The 16,106-nt window shown below is 50.7% G+C and overlaps 1 long non-coding RNA gene across 1 annotated transcript; it reads right to left on the bottom strand.

Annotated features, from left to right (window-relative positions):
- Positions 1–6,925: 6,925 nt before the first annotated feature.
- LOC129673233 (uncharacterized) lies at positions 6,926–16,037 on the bottom strand. The gene is made up of 4 exons (XR_008719634.1): positions 15,811–16,037; positions 11,576–11,823; positions 8,643–8,916; positions 6,926–7,045 (listed from the first exon to the last, which is right to left on the bottom strand). It is a non-coding gene; the product is annotated as an uncharacterized LOC129673233 (long non-coding RNA).
- Between the last annotated feature and the right edge of the window lie 69 nt (positions 16,038–16,106).

Below are 16,106 nucleotides of genomic sequence, written 5' to 3'. Positions count from 1 at the left end.
CAAACCCACAGATCATACACATATGCCACACACACAGATCCATGCACAGGAAGCAAAAAATATAATTAGATTTAATAGAGCCATTGTCCACAACACCACAGAGAAAACTGCCATGGCGACTCCACGCAATCTCGCTGAGCCAGAGGCAAAGCCAGACCACGAGAAAGGGAGGGAAGACACACTCATATCCTGTCCCCGAAGCTCGGAGTGTCTTTAAAGTATTTCCTTGTGATCTGTAATGTTCCCTCTTCGGTTCAGCCTCTGCTTACTTTACTCCTCTGTGGCTAGAGCGGCTCACAGCAAAAGACGCAGGAAGCCTAAGGTAGAAGACACAAGCCATACCAGAGAGAGAGGAGAGGCAACATGACAAAGGGCACAAGCTTACTAACGAGCAAGGCTGAAAGGAAAACATCATGACTCCTGCAGCGTTCACTGTCAAAGTTGCATTTCAGAGGTTGTTTGAGTTTTCTGAGAAAGAGGGAAAAAAACAACCATTTTTTTTTTTTTTTACACTGAACCATTTATTTAAAATTTTTAACTCGTCATCAGGAGACTAAGGGCCCTCTGGATGGGTGCCTGGGAGTCTTTGCAAATCAGAGAACCCAGGCCTTAAGAAACAGCAATTCCTCAGCTTTTGAGACTGCAGGAGAAAGTGGGAAGTGGGGGAGAAATGCCTGTCTTGGATCCAACACAGAGAGAAACAGAGACAAAGACAGAGAGAGGGAGGGAGAGAGAGACAGAGACAGAGACAGAGAGCTGTGTGATGCCAGCACAGCTGAACCTCTCTGAGCCCTCCTTTCCTATGGTTCAACAATCCTCATGCAGCATTAGGAGCCAGAATGCTCCTAATGGACACAAGCAAGTAGAAGAAAGTCAAAAGTGTAAGGAAGTTCCCAGTCTGGTGCTTGGCACTGGGAACACGGCTCAGTCAGTATGGAGAACTTGTCCAGCATGCACAAGGCCCTGGAACTGATCTCCAGCGCTACATGAACTAGGCATGATGGCACGTATCTGTGATACCAACACCCAGAAGTTCAGCTTTATCTTCAGATATGTAAGAGGGTGAGAGGCCAGCCTGAGCTGTATGAGACCCTATGAAAGAGACTGGGGTCGGGGGGGGGGGGGGGGGGGGGGGGGAGGGAGGAGGGGGGGGGGGGGGGGGGGGGGGGGGGGGGGGGGGAGGAGAGGAAGGAAGAAGGGGGAGAAGGAGGAAGGGAAGGGAGAAGGAGGGACGCTAGAGCACAAAACTGCTGCACTTCCGCCTGTGCCCGGCCCAGATTTAAGCACTTTAAATGTTTGCTCTAGGAGCGATAGCTCTTAATATTGCCCCCATTTTTAAAATGGAGTTCAGAGAGGTTAGGCTATATGTCCTGGTCATAGGGCAACAACAACAAAAATGGTGGCCCTCTAATAATAAGCCAGGCAGGCCAGGACCTCTGGAGCCTACATCCTCACAGTACCAGCCTTCAAGAGTCACAAGAAACCACACTTCTCCAGCAGGGATCTCCTCGCCCCTTTGCTTGCCTTATCTCTCAAGTCACATCCACTCCTCTCTGTTTGACCTCAGCTCACAGCCCCTTCCCTGCCTGGAGCTCAAGTCCTGTCTTACTGGCCCGCCTCTCTCCTGCCTCAGATGTCTCCTATGGGGTTCGTGATGGCTAACACTGGTCCACAGGCCTCCTGCCAAAGGGACTCGCAAATGCGTTAGTGGGGTGACAGTCCGAGGTGGCTGTGAAGGATGGTGAGGTCTCTGCCCACTGGCCCCTGCTCAAGACATGGCGAAGCCACTAATCTTAGGAAACTCAAAGAAAGCAAAATGAATTAGTTGAACTGTACGGCGCTGAGTCTAATCCAACGATGCTGAGTTGCAGGATGGGTGGGCAGACGCATGGATGCATGCAGTTATGAATGGACAAAGAGAGCAACAGATGGACTCACAGATGTCTGGGAACAGATTTGGTGGCCACACCTGGTGTGGAATTTGGTGGCTGCGGGTGCCAAGGCAAGGCTGACCGGGGCACTTGGGAATCAGGGCTCAAGGCTGGGAGAAGCAAGAGTTCCCTCTGGAGGAAGGTGGGAGGGTGCATCCAAGTTTGTGCGCTCACTCGCTCGGTGGGAAGCTGAGGGAGGAGAGGAGTTAACAGTAGGGCTGCTCCCCAGCCAGCTGTGCTCAGGGAGACACTGACAGATTACAGCGTCTCTTCTCGCTAATAGCACTGCGGCTTCTGCCTCCCACCGCTCCAGCCAGCTCCAGCCCCAGTGGATCAATACCAGGAGCCAGGGGCTGCACAAGGGAGGGACCTTGGGGGTCAACTTACTGCCTGGTACTGGCTTTCCTTTGGACCAGAGCTGCTGTACCGTTTGCCTGTGCTGCCATCACATGACCCAGCAAGGACTTCCTCTCCCAAAGTTTGCTGGGAGCCAGCCTCCTGGCAGAGACCTCACAAGGCTGTCTACATGATACCTGTGTCTCCTTGGCCTCAGGTCCACATCTCTGCAGCCCTAGGAGAAATTCACACCACACACACACACACACACACACACACATACACACCAGCAGCTGCAGCCAGAGCTGCTGGTTTAAGTCATCATTCTGACATAATTCCGTCTCCATTGTTTGACCTTGACCTTCCATCTCCCAATCTCTTCTTCATTGTCCTCTCTTCCTCACCATCCAGTTACCTGGGCCTCACTTCTTCATGACAGGGCAGATAACTGAGCCAGAGAAGGGAAGCCTTCCTCTCTGAGCTGCTGTCTGCTAGAATGCCCATGAACGCTCCTTCGGAGTACCTCTCCTCCTCCCCTCCTCCCATAGATGAAGAACTGAGGCTCGGGCAGGTTGACTAATACGCTCAGATTCCCCCAGGGTCACAGGTGGCTGGAACCCAACGTTTCTTCGTTTCTTCTGCCTTCAGCCCCGCAAGTGCTGGGATTACAGGAGTACGTCATCACGCTCAGCTGCTGGAGATGGCTTCTTGCACATTAGGCAGTGTTCTGCCAGCCACCAGATCATCTTCTCAGCCTCAGATCTTTCCAGAAAGGACGTAACAGGGCTTCTGTGGTTCCATCCCCAGGGGAAGCAAAGGGACTAGGTGAAGGCCGCCAGAATCCAGGGACTGCCTAGATCAGGGTCCTTCCTCTGCGGCTGGTACCCTCCTCCTCTGTCACCAGATGGGTCTCCAAGCTGTATCACTCAGGGATAAAATCAGGAACTTTTTGGAAACCAGAGAATCATTGGGCAAGTGTCACACTTCTTGTGTGTCAGGGACACTGGGAAAACATTTTTTTTTTTTTTAATCAAAAAAGAGAGGTGAGGGGCTGGAGACATGGCTCAGCGGTTAAGAGCACTGGCTGCTCTTCCAGAGGTCCTGAGTTCAATTCCCAGCAACCCCATGGTGGCTCACAACCATCTATACTGGGATCTGATGCCCTCTTCTGGTATGCAGGTGTACATGCAGATAGAGCACTCAAATAATTTTTAAAAAGAGGGGGGGGAGGTGAGAATTGAATGAAATAAATTATCTGTTACACTGTGGTTCTGGCACCACATATCACATGCGGTATTGTGTGTGCCTTTGTGTGTGTGTGTGTGTGACACACACACACACACACACACACACACACACACGCATGCCTACCTGGGGAGCCCTGGAGTTCTGTGGAGAATCAGTTCCTGACTGCAGCCTCTCGTAATTCTATTTTCCAAGTCCCCCTGCCCTGTCCTCCTGTTTCCAGCCCCAAAACCCACCTCCCTGCATAATATAGGAGGGGTCCGTGGGCTCCTGCATGGCCCTGACCTACACAGAAGCCTAGAGAGAGAGACGACCTGCTCAGATTTCCCAACCTGCTCTAAAGCAGTCCTCCTGGCCCCTAAGTGCAGAGCTCCAGAATGTAGCCCAGTGGGCTAGAGCTGCTGTAGATGTCCATGCAACTGTCCTGGGAACTCCACGGAGCCTCACCTCTGCCTCATCTCCATTCGGTGCCTCCCTCCCTCCCTCCCTCATCTCTATCCTACCAGCCAGCGATGCCAGCCCATCAAACACATGAACATGGATTCCCTAAGCAGGCATTCCCCACCCCTGCCCTCTTCCCCATTTCACTGCTAAGCCCCATCTTGCCCCGACTAGAATTTTGAAATAACGCTCTTCAAAAAGCCAAGATGGAAACTCGACAGGGTCTTCCCCAAGGACTCTCCAGGACTCACCACGCACTGGTCTCCTGTTACCTGCTATTCTCCCAACAGAACTGCACAAGGAAGGGTCCCCGTATGTGGGGAAGGGCACTGAGACCAGTCTGTGAGCAGTTTGTCGCAAGCTGTAACGTCATCTAACTTGTCCTTCGTCCAGGAAGCTATGGGGCACGGGGCTGTGTTTATACCACTATATCCCTACTGCTACCATGGAGCAGGACCTGACAGAATGCTGATTGCATGAATGAATGAATCACTCATTCATTCGTGGCCACTCTACCATTGGCAGGCTTTGGGGACCAAATTCTGGTGAGTCACCAATGCCCTGTAAATGCCACTTGGAGAATAGAATGACCTCCTCTTTGGAGTCTTTCCACCAGAGACTGCTACTCCAAGCCAGAACACCCAAAGAGCCCTCCAGACTGGCAGAGGCTGGGTTTACATGCCACACTGCAGCTCAGGGAGGCTGAGCACCCTGTAGGGAGCCCATATCTCCCTGCCCCTGCCACAGAGGGTCTCCAAAGCCTTTGACCATGAACTGGACTAGGGGTGGGGAGAGTTGCGTCCTTGAGTCCTGAGGCATACACGGGAGAAGTGTGGAAGAACTCTGCCAGCCTGATTTACTGGCTGAGAACCGAGTGCCCTTCCCTCTGAGCTGTGCTGTCACCTCTCAGTGCCTCAGTTTCCTCCTCAAAGAGCAGTCACTGAAAAGATTGGACTTGGATTGCACGGCAGTTGGAACCAACTAACCAGGAGAACAGGTAAAGCAAGAAGCCCTGTACCAGGGCTAATGCTGTTGCTCACATTAAGATTATTTATATGTGTTAACACCGCAGTCATAAACAGCCAATGACTCACTTTTAAAGGGTATCTCATGCGCTGAATTGCAGCCCTGAAGCTGGCTGTTTTCCTGAATTGAGCAGCAGCGCCACCCTGTGGCCATAGTGCAGAATACAAGACTTTCAGATGGGCAGTGCTGAGGTACCCAGTAGGGGCGAGGCTGCTCAGGTTCCCTTGGAAAGAAATACAAAGAGAAGTCAGTCTGACACCACAGCGTGAGGAGAGACCTCTTTGCCCCTGGAGATGGTTTTCAGGATATAGACAATGTGCCATAGGAGTTTGAAGCAATAGTGAGGACATTTTTCTACCTAGTTTAGGGGCAAAACAGCACCCAAAGAGCAGCCCAACCCCACGCTAGGGTCCAGCCAGACCCTGCAGAAAGCATTATTCATTCTCCACCTAAGCAGACTTGCATTTCCTCTGGCACCGCACGTTGTGTGACCTTGAGTGCCATGACACTTAGCTCTTGGTTTTTGCTGCTTTGTTTTCTTTTTTAGACAGGCCTCATGTAGCCCAGGCTGGCTTTTAACTCAGTGTGTGACTATCATGAGCTTCTGATCCTCCTGCCTCCACACACACACCCTCCCAAGTGCTGGAGTTACAAACCGTCATCATCTCAACCAGCCTTGAGCTCTTACATAAAGGCCCACTGAAGGGAGTCTTGGTGGGATTCTGACACAGAAACGGATCATGCCTGTCGGCCTGACACCCCGGGAGGCTGAGGCAGAAGGATCAGTCCACGTTCAAAGCTAGTGTGGGCTACACAGTGAGATCCTGTCTAAACGCGCAGACCAGAGAGAGAGGCAAGGCTTCACTCCTGTGTGTAGTGCCTTGCTTCTCCCCATCCCCCGGCACAGGCCTTTGATGTTAGCACCTCCTAGAAGATGGAGTCCTGGTCCTCTCCACCCTACTCACAGCCAAGCTCAGAGGATCAAGATCTAAGGTCCAAGCCTCAAAAAAGGCCATGTGTGCCCTAAGAGGGGCCAGTCAGGCAGGTGTGGGGATGGGGTCCTTCCAAGGCCTCTGTTAAACAGATGACACCAAGTCTGCTGGAGAAGGTGGCTCTTTTCCGACTGTCATAATGACCCTCAAATGTCAGTGTCCACAGGCCACTTTTTCAGTATTTGGCCCTTGTCCTATCAAACCATCAGAATCCCAAATCTTATTGGCACAGGGAGACACGGGTTCAAAGAGAAGAAATGGTCAATCTGAGGTCACACTGCAATTGAATAACAGGCACAAGCCTCGAGTCCAGGGTCCCCTATGCCTTCCAGTCTCCAAGGACCCCAGAGCCAGGGGAGATGCTGAAAGGCTGTTTGACCGCAAGCAAGCCATTGGCCCCAGCTCTCAGCACAGACATCCCTGCCATCTCTGACTTTGTGTCCTTGGTTCTTCTCCTTGAGCCGTGAAGAGAGGGGTGTTCAGCTGCATCTGCGGGGCTTGCGGAGGAGCAGCTGTGGCTTTTCTCCCTTGAGGAGCTTTTCCTGACCGCCCCGGCTGACTTACTGTCCCTCTCACAGCACCCAGGGCATGGCACTGCAATTTATCTGCTAATCCCCAGAGGGCTGCAGAGAGGGCATGCAGGACTAGGACGAAAGCTGGGCCTGGAGTGATAGTGGGATGGTGGGGACTGGAGCAAGTCTGTACGGCCTGGGCTGAGGGGACAGGTCCTCTTCAGATGTCAGGGGGGCCAAAATAGTCTGGCCAAATTTTAAAGGAATCCCTACCAGGCTTCGGTGGCACACAGCTTTAATCCCAGCTCTTGGGAGGCAGAGGCAGTTGGATCTCTGTGAGACTGGGCCAACCTGGTCTACATAGAGAATTTCAGGACAGCCAGGGCTACGTAGAGAAACCTTATCTCCAAAATGCGTGAGAGAGAGAGAAAATATCCTTAAATCTGGATTTATGTGTGAAATACAAGATTTACATGTAAATTGAAAGTACATTTCATAGCTAGGAACACGGCTTGCCAGTAGAACATATGCCTCTCATGCAGAAGGTCCTGGGTTTGATCCCCTGTGCCACAAAATAAACAAACAAAAAGTTATAAAATGTATTTCATGAGGCACCTCTCAGGTATCACATCCCCAGCATGGACCACACTGCCTCCCTAGACCCCGGGCTGCTCAGGGGCTTGACCTAGGTCGCCAGCCACAGATGGCCAGTGATCGCTTTGAGAACATGGGGAGATCGTGACCCAGGCAAAGCTCTGCCCAGGTCAGCCCAGTGACCTGGACTCACAGTTTGTTTGCCAGGCATTGTGTTAGCACAGACGCCATCCTCAAGGCCACATGGCTACCGGAAATCTGGGTCCAAAGGCAGTCTGACCCCCTCACACATCTCCCAGCCTTGCCTGAGAAGACCCCCAAGTAAGACCTTGTAGTCACTTGGCCTCAGTGATAAGGACAGTGGGAACCAGGTTACATATCACAGCAAAGCAGGGCTGCGGCCCAGAGAGGGGCCCTTCCGCACCCAACACAACACAGCCAAGTAAAACCAACAACAGTTTGCCTTTAGCCTCAGGAGCCCAACCCCATCCCTCCCCTCCCCACTCCCTACCCCCACACACTTCCAGCAGAGAAGAATGTGAGGTAGAGGAAGGAGCCTCTGTTCATCCCACGGAAACGGCCAAACTCTCTGTAAACTAGCTAAATGGTTCTGAAGGAAATGGGGATCTATTTTGTCCCCTGTCGTCAGGGCTTCGAATCCTGATATATCTTGGGCACAGCGGAGAAGCGGATGGCTCAGCACTTGGAGAAATGCCCAAAAGGCAGGAAGTGGGGAGGATGGCTCAACAGGTGCCTCTCTATTCTGAGCACGGTCCTGTGATGGCTGAGTGTACATCCAGCTGAAATAAAAAATAACTCTGCGTGCCCGTCACCGGCACGAACGGCCGACAGCCTCCCTTTCTTCTGAGGACAAGGAGTGCGCTCCGAGGCTTTGCGTCCTCGTGGGCTGGCGACTTTGACAGTTCTGCTGGGGCAGTCAGCCCCCGCCCCCTCCCCTCCTGAGGCTGAGGTAGGCTGGCGAACTGAAAGCTTTCCCCTTCCGTGGATGCATCCTCCCACAGAAAGACTAAATACTGCAGCTCTGCGGGGTGTCTGCCTGGGCACTGTGTCCTCAGCCCTGAGTCGTCTGTAAGGACAGAGTAGGACAGTGTAGGAACTTTGCCTCAGAGGGACAGAAAATGTGTGCTGAGTGGTGGTGGCGGGGGAGAGACGGAATCTCTCAACTGAAGTCCTTGCTGCCCGATTTGCCTTAAAGATTTAAATTCACAACAGATGTGGAGGTTCTGCGGTTAGCTTGTTAAGAATCTGGTCTCGCCTTCCTTCCACCATGTGGATTCTGGGGATTGAACTCAGGTCATCAGACTTGGTGGCAAGCACCTTAACCTTCTGAGCCATAGAACCAGCCCTAGAGTGCTCAATTCTTTCGATGGCAAAACATTCTCCAACAGGCTGACCACACTACAGGTGAATGCTCAATGAGCCCCACGCAGAGCTCCATAAGCCTTGGGTCCTCAGCAAAATACATAAACATTCACACTATGTGAGATTTGACACAGACTCAAACCACCCCCCGCTTCACCTCGGGGCCTTGCTCAGATGCTCACCCAGCCCTGTGAAGAACTCTTTGTTTCGGCTGTTCCTTGACTAGCTGGCCTTGAGCACAGCCATCCTCTTGGAGCCTCGGGTTTTCTCGTTGAGAAATGACCTCGTGGTTTTAGGAAGGGCAGGGGAGATGCAGGTTGGCTCACTGGAAGTGGGGCTGCCCTCCTCAGCAGTCCCACGACACACTGGTGAATCCGCTGGAGAACCTGGGGTCTGGTCTGCATGCGAGGCTGAGCCTTTCAGTCGAGCCTATAAGGCTGCCCATGAATAGAAGATCTGTCAATAATGAAGAAGAAATATAGCCACAGGCCAGCTGGAATGCTTTATCACCCTGTCTGAGAACCACCACAGCTAAAGTGCTGGGAGCTTCCCCAGACTCACGGGGCTGATTGGGAGGAGAGATCAAATTAAGTACTAGCTTTAGTTCAAGAAGTGTTTAGCTACAGACCAGCATATGCCCTCACCCCCTGCAGGCAGGAAACAGTTAGAGCCGTCAAAGCCCACCCCCTAGGCAGCTGGTTCCATGACTGTCCTCTCCTATATTCCTGATACCGAGGGACACCTCCATGCGCGTCGTGTTGCTTTTCCCATTGCTGTATAAAAAAAAAAAAAAAAAAAAAAAAAAAAAAAAAAATCCTGAATAGAGAAGTGCAAGGAAGGTTCACAGTTCCTGGGTTACAGTCCTCCAGGGGGCAGGATGGTCACCGTGGCAGGAGTTTGAGGCAGCTCACACATCGCATCCACAACCAGAAAGCAGAGAAAGGGAGAGAGAGAGAGAGAAACGGTGATGTTCAGCTTACTTTCTCCTCTTTACTGACCCTAGGCCTACAGCCTAAGGGAGGCTGCCTGCACGCCCGGAGTGTGTCTTCCCATGTCTGTTACCCCAATCTAATAACTCCCTGACAGGCACACCCAGAGCACCCTGAGACTCCAGACCCTGTCAAGCTGACAATCAGTACTAACCATGATGCTTGCTTTCTCTAAAAGAGGACACACGCTGAGTGGCCAGAGCTCCCTGGATGAGCCCTCGTCCCAGTCCAGGCTCCTCCCTGGGAGAAACTCCTGGTACCCTCTGTGTCCCAAATCTACTCAGTCACACATCTGCAAACAAACAAACTGATGATTCTTAGCAAAAGCCAAGTTATATCAAAATTCTATAACCTAAGCAACCCCTCCCGCTCCGCCTGCCCTCCAGAGCCTCGTACCTCACCCAACACGGCACCTCGGACTCTTTTCCTGGGATAAAATACTTGGGCAAACGTGACTTCAGGGAGAAAGGGCTTATGTTAGCTCACAGTCTCGGCTTACAACCCACCACAGCAGGGAAAGTCAAGGCTTCGGGGGCTTGCAACAGCTAGGCACACACTCAGAAGAGACCAGAGAAGATACCCGTGCTGGTCAGTGCTTTCTTCATCTTATTCACTCCCAGATACTCAGCCCGGGGGGACAGTCCCACTCATGACTAAGGTGGGCCTTTCCACAGCTATTAGTATGCTCCACCACAGGCATGTCAGAAGCCCATCCCCCAGCTGACTAGATTCTGCTGAGCTGACCGATAACATCGACCGTTCGTTCCTTTCCCTTGACGCTTTTGACTCACTTGTGACCTCAAGAAGCTAGGAAACTACGGAGGCTACATGGCAGAGAGCGGGCAATGCGGCTTCCAGCTTTGAGGTCACCCACAAAGGCGGTCTGACCACTGCAGGATGCCGTACTGAGGAAGCCCAAACTACTCATGCGGACTCAAACACAGGCAGACTCCAGACTAAATGGAAAGAGAGAAACATCCATTATCTGCCAGCTACTCCAACTCCACAAAATCTAACCCAAGCAGCAGCAGAGACCCCAGGCCAGAGCCTGCCAGCCAGCCTTCCCCAGGCCCCAAGCCACAGGAAGTGAAAGAGCAGGATGAGCTTGCTGCTGTTTGAGTGGCTAGATTTTGAAATGGTTTGTTGCACAGTGTAAATTTCTCCAGCCAGAAAAGGAGGATGTGGGGTCATGGTTTCAGGGGATTTGAGTCTATCACAGGAGGTATGGCCAAACAGCCAGCCCCCCTGTAGAGGTGGGAGCGTGGGGCAGTGGTTATTCGCAGGATGGCAGACCAGGAGGCACAGCAAGCCAGCCAGAGATAGGGGAGGGGATGACCTTTGGGTCCACCCTCCGTGACCAACATCTCCCAGTCAAATGCCACCTCGGAAAAGTCCTATAGCCTCCCAAAATAGTGCCACCAGCTGGAAGACAAGCTCCAAGATGGAGGCCTCTGTAAGACAGTTCAGGTTTACACACTCACACACTACAAAAAGCAGGGCCTAGAGTGAGCGCATGTTATGAGAATTCCTTCCACGGGGAGATATAAAGAAATATCTACTCCTTCCTTACAAGGCCTCAATGACAAAGTATAATTCCACCACCGTCTGCCTTGAGGAACCAATGAGCTTACTGGACTTACAGAAGTGTGGGCAACCCCAAAGTGGTCTCATTCCAACATGGATGAAAACTTCCATACAGCCCCCCCGGCTCCTTCTCCCAACATCCCACGGGCTACATAATCTAGCAACACCTGAGCCCATGGGACCACATGCACTTAGGGGCAGAGTCACCGTCTGTCCTGGTATGGAAGAGAGCAGCTGGACTCTCAGGTAAAGGTTCACTGACCCTCCCCACCTCTTCCTCCATAGTTAACAGGCTGGATGTCAGGGTCTCTTGCAAGTAGACCAGGCTGGCTTCAAACTCACAACAATCTGCCTGCTTCTGCCTCCCTGAGTGTTGGGATTAAAGGCTTGTGCCCAGCTGACATCTTTTTCCTAATGCACTTATTCATAGTGACCCCTTTCTCTGCTCAACATGGTCTAATCTGAGTGATAAATCTTGCGGTCACTGTTCATTAGGCAAGCTACTCTCCTTACAGCCCAGAATGATAGAATACAGGACATACCTTGAACACAAAGATTTCAAGAAATTGATGCTCTGGGGTCTGCCTATGTGGTGGGTCCACGTGGGGAGGCTGGGCTTCCTCAGCAGCAGTGGCTTTGAGTGGTCAGATCACTCCTTTAGGTACTGGCAATTTCAGAGCTGGAAAACGCATCACCCACTCACCACCATGTGGCCTCGGAAGTCTGCCAGCGTTCTTCTATGCCAAAGCTGAACCCTGAGTTCTTAAACTCCATATGTGAGGCAGATTCCCTAGACAAAAGGGAGGAGGGTGATGAGAAAGTGCAACAGGAATGAATAGGATCAATGCACGCCAGTGTGTGTGGTGTGGAAATGTCACAACAAAAGCCACAACTAGACGGGTAACATGCACTAATTAGAATTTTAAATAAAAATTTCAAAGCAAGAGCCAGGCATGACAGCTCACACCTCTCCTCTCAGCTCTCTGGGGTCTGTAGCAAGGAGATTTCCAATTCAGGTCCAGCCTAGACTACAGGAGTTGACTCAGCCCGAAAATGTTCAGAATGTCTTCTTCTACTTGCCACACATGCATGACACCAGCAGGACACTCCCACAAGATCTACGAGTCCCCTTCCCATTGAATTATAGTCCCTGAGCCCAGCCCATAGGAAATCAAACAGTGGACTTGCTGATGACCCTCACAGTAAATAGCCTGTTTATGAGAAGGAGAAAGTGTGTGTGTGTTAGAGAGAGCTCACAGACAAGAGAACCATGCCACCCAGGCAAGGCCTCCTCTACCATTCCACCTGGGAGATTAGAGTCCATAAAACTGCTGTCTAATCCTGCTTCTGCTGCTGCTCTGAGAACTATGCACCCAGATGCCCAGAGCCATTTTCCCCCAGCACTAATAGGAATGTCATTTTAAAAAAAATTGTCATTCATGAAAGCCCTTAGCAGCTTGAATACTATACAGTCAGTACTCTGTGAATGTTCTACCCCTCCCTAAGGCTCAGTAGGTTCCATTAGAATATGCAGTTATCTTACCTAGACAGAGGTCTTATCAGAACAGGACAATATAGCACAGGATGGGGCCTCTTGCTCCCAGATGTGACTTGTGGGGACACACAGGAGAGCCTGGCACACTCTTACGGTCACTTCCATCTATTTGAGAGCTCTCTGAGACAAGAATCAGCTCTGTCCATCATTAAACACAAAGTATCCTGAAGCAAGGGGGAGCTCTTAATGATGTGGTCACTGAGCATGATGTCATCACCATGCCTGCTGACTCAAGGCCTTTCATTCCTTTATTTAAGTCAACAAATCCTTATTAAGCACACACTCTGCCTCAAGCTCCATGTGCTGCCAGAAACATGTCAATCAAGTAACTACTCGGGTAATATGAATGCCGAAAAGACAGGACATATGGGGCAACAGCGTCATGAGAAGGCACCTGCCTTGCTTGCCTGTGTTCAGCTCTCGGTCAAATGTCACTTTTTGAAATTATGCTTTTAATGTGTATAGGTGTTTTGCCTGTAAGTATGTCCATGCACCATTTGCATGCCTGACATCCACAAAAGCCAGAAAAGAGCACTGGATTTCCAAGAACTGGTTTTGAACCACAGTGCAGGCACTGAGAACCAACCTGATGTACTCAGGAAGAGAAGCCAGTGCTTTAACTACTGAGCCATCTCTCCAGCCCCCAAATGTCACTTCTCAGAAGACGCTTTCCCTCCCACCCCAACCTCCCTCTCACAACACTCTTGAACATCCCAAGGGGGATGGAGCACACTCCTTTCCGTTGCTAGAAGAAACCCTGATGGAGTAGGTGAAGGGATAACCTGTCTCTCAATAGCCTCAGTTTACTTGGGTTAACTAATGCACCTCTCCAAGCTTCTTTTGGCCATGTGTAAAGTTCATACTGAAATCTGTAATCAGTCCTGGTTGTGGTGACACATGCCTTTGATCCCAGCACTCAGGAGGCAGAGGTAAGTGGATCTCTGTGAGTAGGGGGTCATCTTGGTCTGCCTAGAAAATTCTGAGCTAGCCAGAGATACATATTGAGATCCTGTCTCTAAATAAATAAAATACTGTAATTGTGAAATGACAGGCTTATTCATGTAAATCCTTCTGCTAACCTTAGCCATAATGAGCCATACACTTTCTGACAAGAACAGAATCTTTGTTTTGAGACATCTCATATAGCCCAGGCTGGCTTTGCATGTCAGGCTGAAAATGACCCTGATCTTCTGATCTCACTGTATCCCCTTCCCCGCTGCTGAGATTACCTGAGATTACCAGGCACATACCTGTCTTACACAGTGCTGGGGATCGAACCCAGGGCCTTTAGGGATTGGGGGGCGGGGGGAGTCTTGTTTTGTCTTATTTCCTGTCTCTAAAAGTAGGTTCTATGGGCCTTAAGTCTGCAAAACACTTCTTGGGCACACTGGAGAATGCCACCACTTAAGAGCAATATAGAACTGCAGAATCGCAGAGTCTGGAGGAGGCAGGGAATATTCATAAGAGAACAAGTGCACAGTGAGCTGAGAATGAGGCGGGACCCTCCAAATCACCCTCCATCTGGAGAGAGCAGAATAGCTGGGCGAGGACAGGAGGAAGATGACTCATGTGTGACACGATAGAGAGGCTGCAGCAGATGGCCTCCGCGACCCACAGCAAAAAGAGGGGAAAAGACAGAGAGACACGATGGAAGCACTTCAGCAAAGATGCATGCCTCTTTGTATCTCAGGACACATTTCAAGTTTCTGTTGATTTACAGTCTTGCTATGGAGTGCAGGCTGGCCCCAGGATTGCAGCAATCCTTGTGTCTTATGTTCTCGGTTGCTGAGAGTTCAGGGTCAGCCTAGGCAACTTAGCGAGACCCTGCTTTAAAAAAAAAAAAAAGTTTTAGAGTTGGTAAGATAGCTCAGTTTCCAAAGCAGGTGCCGTTTCTCAGAATCTCCAACTTCACCAGCTCCTGTCTGGCATTATGATCCTCCTGCCTCAAATTCAGAGTAGAGGGATCCCAGAATGTGCTGCCATACCTGTCAAGGAGCCAACTCTTAAAGACATATATATGACAGGACCAAGGCAGTGACAGTCAACCATCAGGGCAGAAAGAACAGGACTGGCCACGGTGGTCAGAGAAGAGACTATACAGAATAACGGGGAGAGAGGTGAAAATGCAGCCAGAGATGCCGGTCCACAGGAAGCTAGTCCTACTTCATGTTCAGCTTCCCTAGGAAGGTGCCAGTTGTGTGGGAAGTTCTGGCCATACTGAGAAGCAACCCATTGGAAGTATGAATGGATCAAGCAATGAGGGGAGATGATACTGTGAGGGGAGTCAACATTCAAGATGTACCTGAAATAAGAATACAGACAGGCTAGTCATGAATGTGGTGGGAAAGTGAAAGAAGAGCAGGAGCCACCAAATCCAGTTTTAGAAAAAAATTAGAAAATTAGAAAAACTGGAAGACAAGGTCATTGGTAATGTAATGAAATGGATACTCCCATCAACATTGTCATTTTCAGCACATTTAGAGGCCAAAGCAGCTGGTCAAGTCCACCCAAGCATCACCCATGGTAATGACTAGAAAGTGGAATGCATTTTGACAACCATTTAATTTACCCCTTGTTATCCACCATTTCCAGTTTACATTACAAAAAAAAAGAAGAAAAAACGAACAGCCATAGCGCTAGACGTGCTTGGACACATGTGTCTAAAAACAGATTTGTTCATTTATTTTTGGTTTTTCGGGGAAGGGTTTTTCTGTGTAGTGTTGGCTGTCCTGGTCTCGCTTTTGTAGACCAGGCAGGCCTTGAACAGAGCTCTACCTGCCTCTGCCTCCCTGAGTGCTGGGATTACAGGCGTGCTCCACTAAGCCCGGCTCTGATTTATTTTCTAATAAAGGAGATCTGCTGGGAAACTACCAAGGAAACCTAAACAGCCAGGAAAAGAGGCCAAGGTTTAAACCAAAGCCGATCTTGCGTCTCTTTCCACGTTTCATTAATTGCCTTTCCAGCTGCACAGGGCGAAAGAAGCCAAGATATCGCCCTGAGTCGCACCCTCTAAACCGTGATGTCAATTAAAACGCAGACTTCTGGATTCCAGCCTGAGTAGTCCCGACTTGACCATCAATCTACGGAAATGAGACACTTTACATCTTTTTTTTTTTTTTTTTAATTAGCGACCAGAAATCTCGGTTGACGCCTGAGATCTGTGGAACAGGTTTGACTCCTGGCAGCTACCCCGAAGCTCTATCAGCCCCAGCCACTCCTCACCCTGCGTTGGTGCCACAGATAACAGGCACAGGTAACGCGTGGACCCCCTCAAGGTGTTCTGATAAAAACACTCCAGCTGAGACAAGCGAGAGCCGCAGGGCATTGTGGGAGACAGAGGAGGCGAGGCGGGCGCGAAGCATTGTGGGACACCACAGAGCCGGCTCCTACCCTCGCCCCAAGCGTCTCACGCACCGAGCGCGGCCACGTTTCAGTTCTGAACCGCTTTGACCCTCCCCAAATGCCGCTGACGTAATCACTCCCTACTTGTGTCTGGCACCTCAGAGGCTTACGAGAAC

This window comes from Psammomys obesus, unplaced genomic scaffold (assembly GCF_907164565.1).
Source record: "Psammomys obesus unplaced genomic scaffold, mPsaObe1.curated_primary_1811, whole genome shotgun sequence".
Lineage (NCBI taxonomy): Eukaryota > Metazoa > Chordata > Mammalia > Rodentia > Muridae > Psammomys > Psammomys obesus.
The sequence above is the reverse complement of the archived record's forward strand: the minus strand, read 5'-3'. Positions and strand labels throughout refer to the sequence as shown.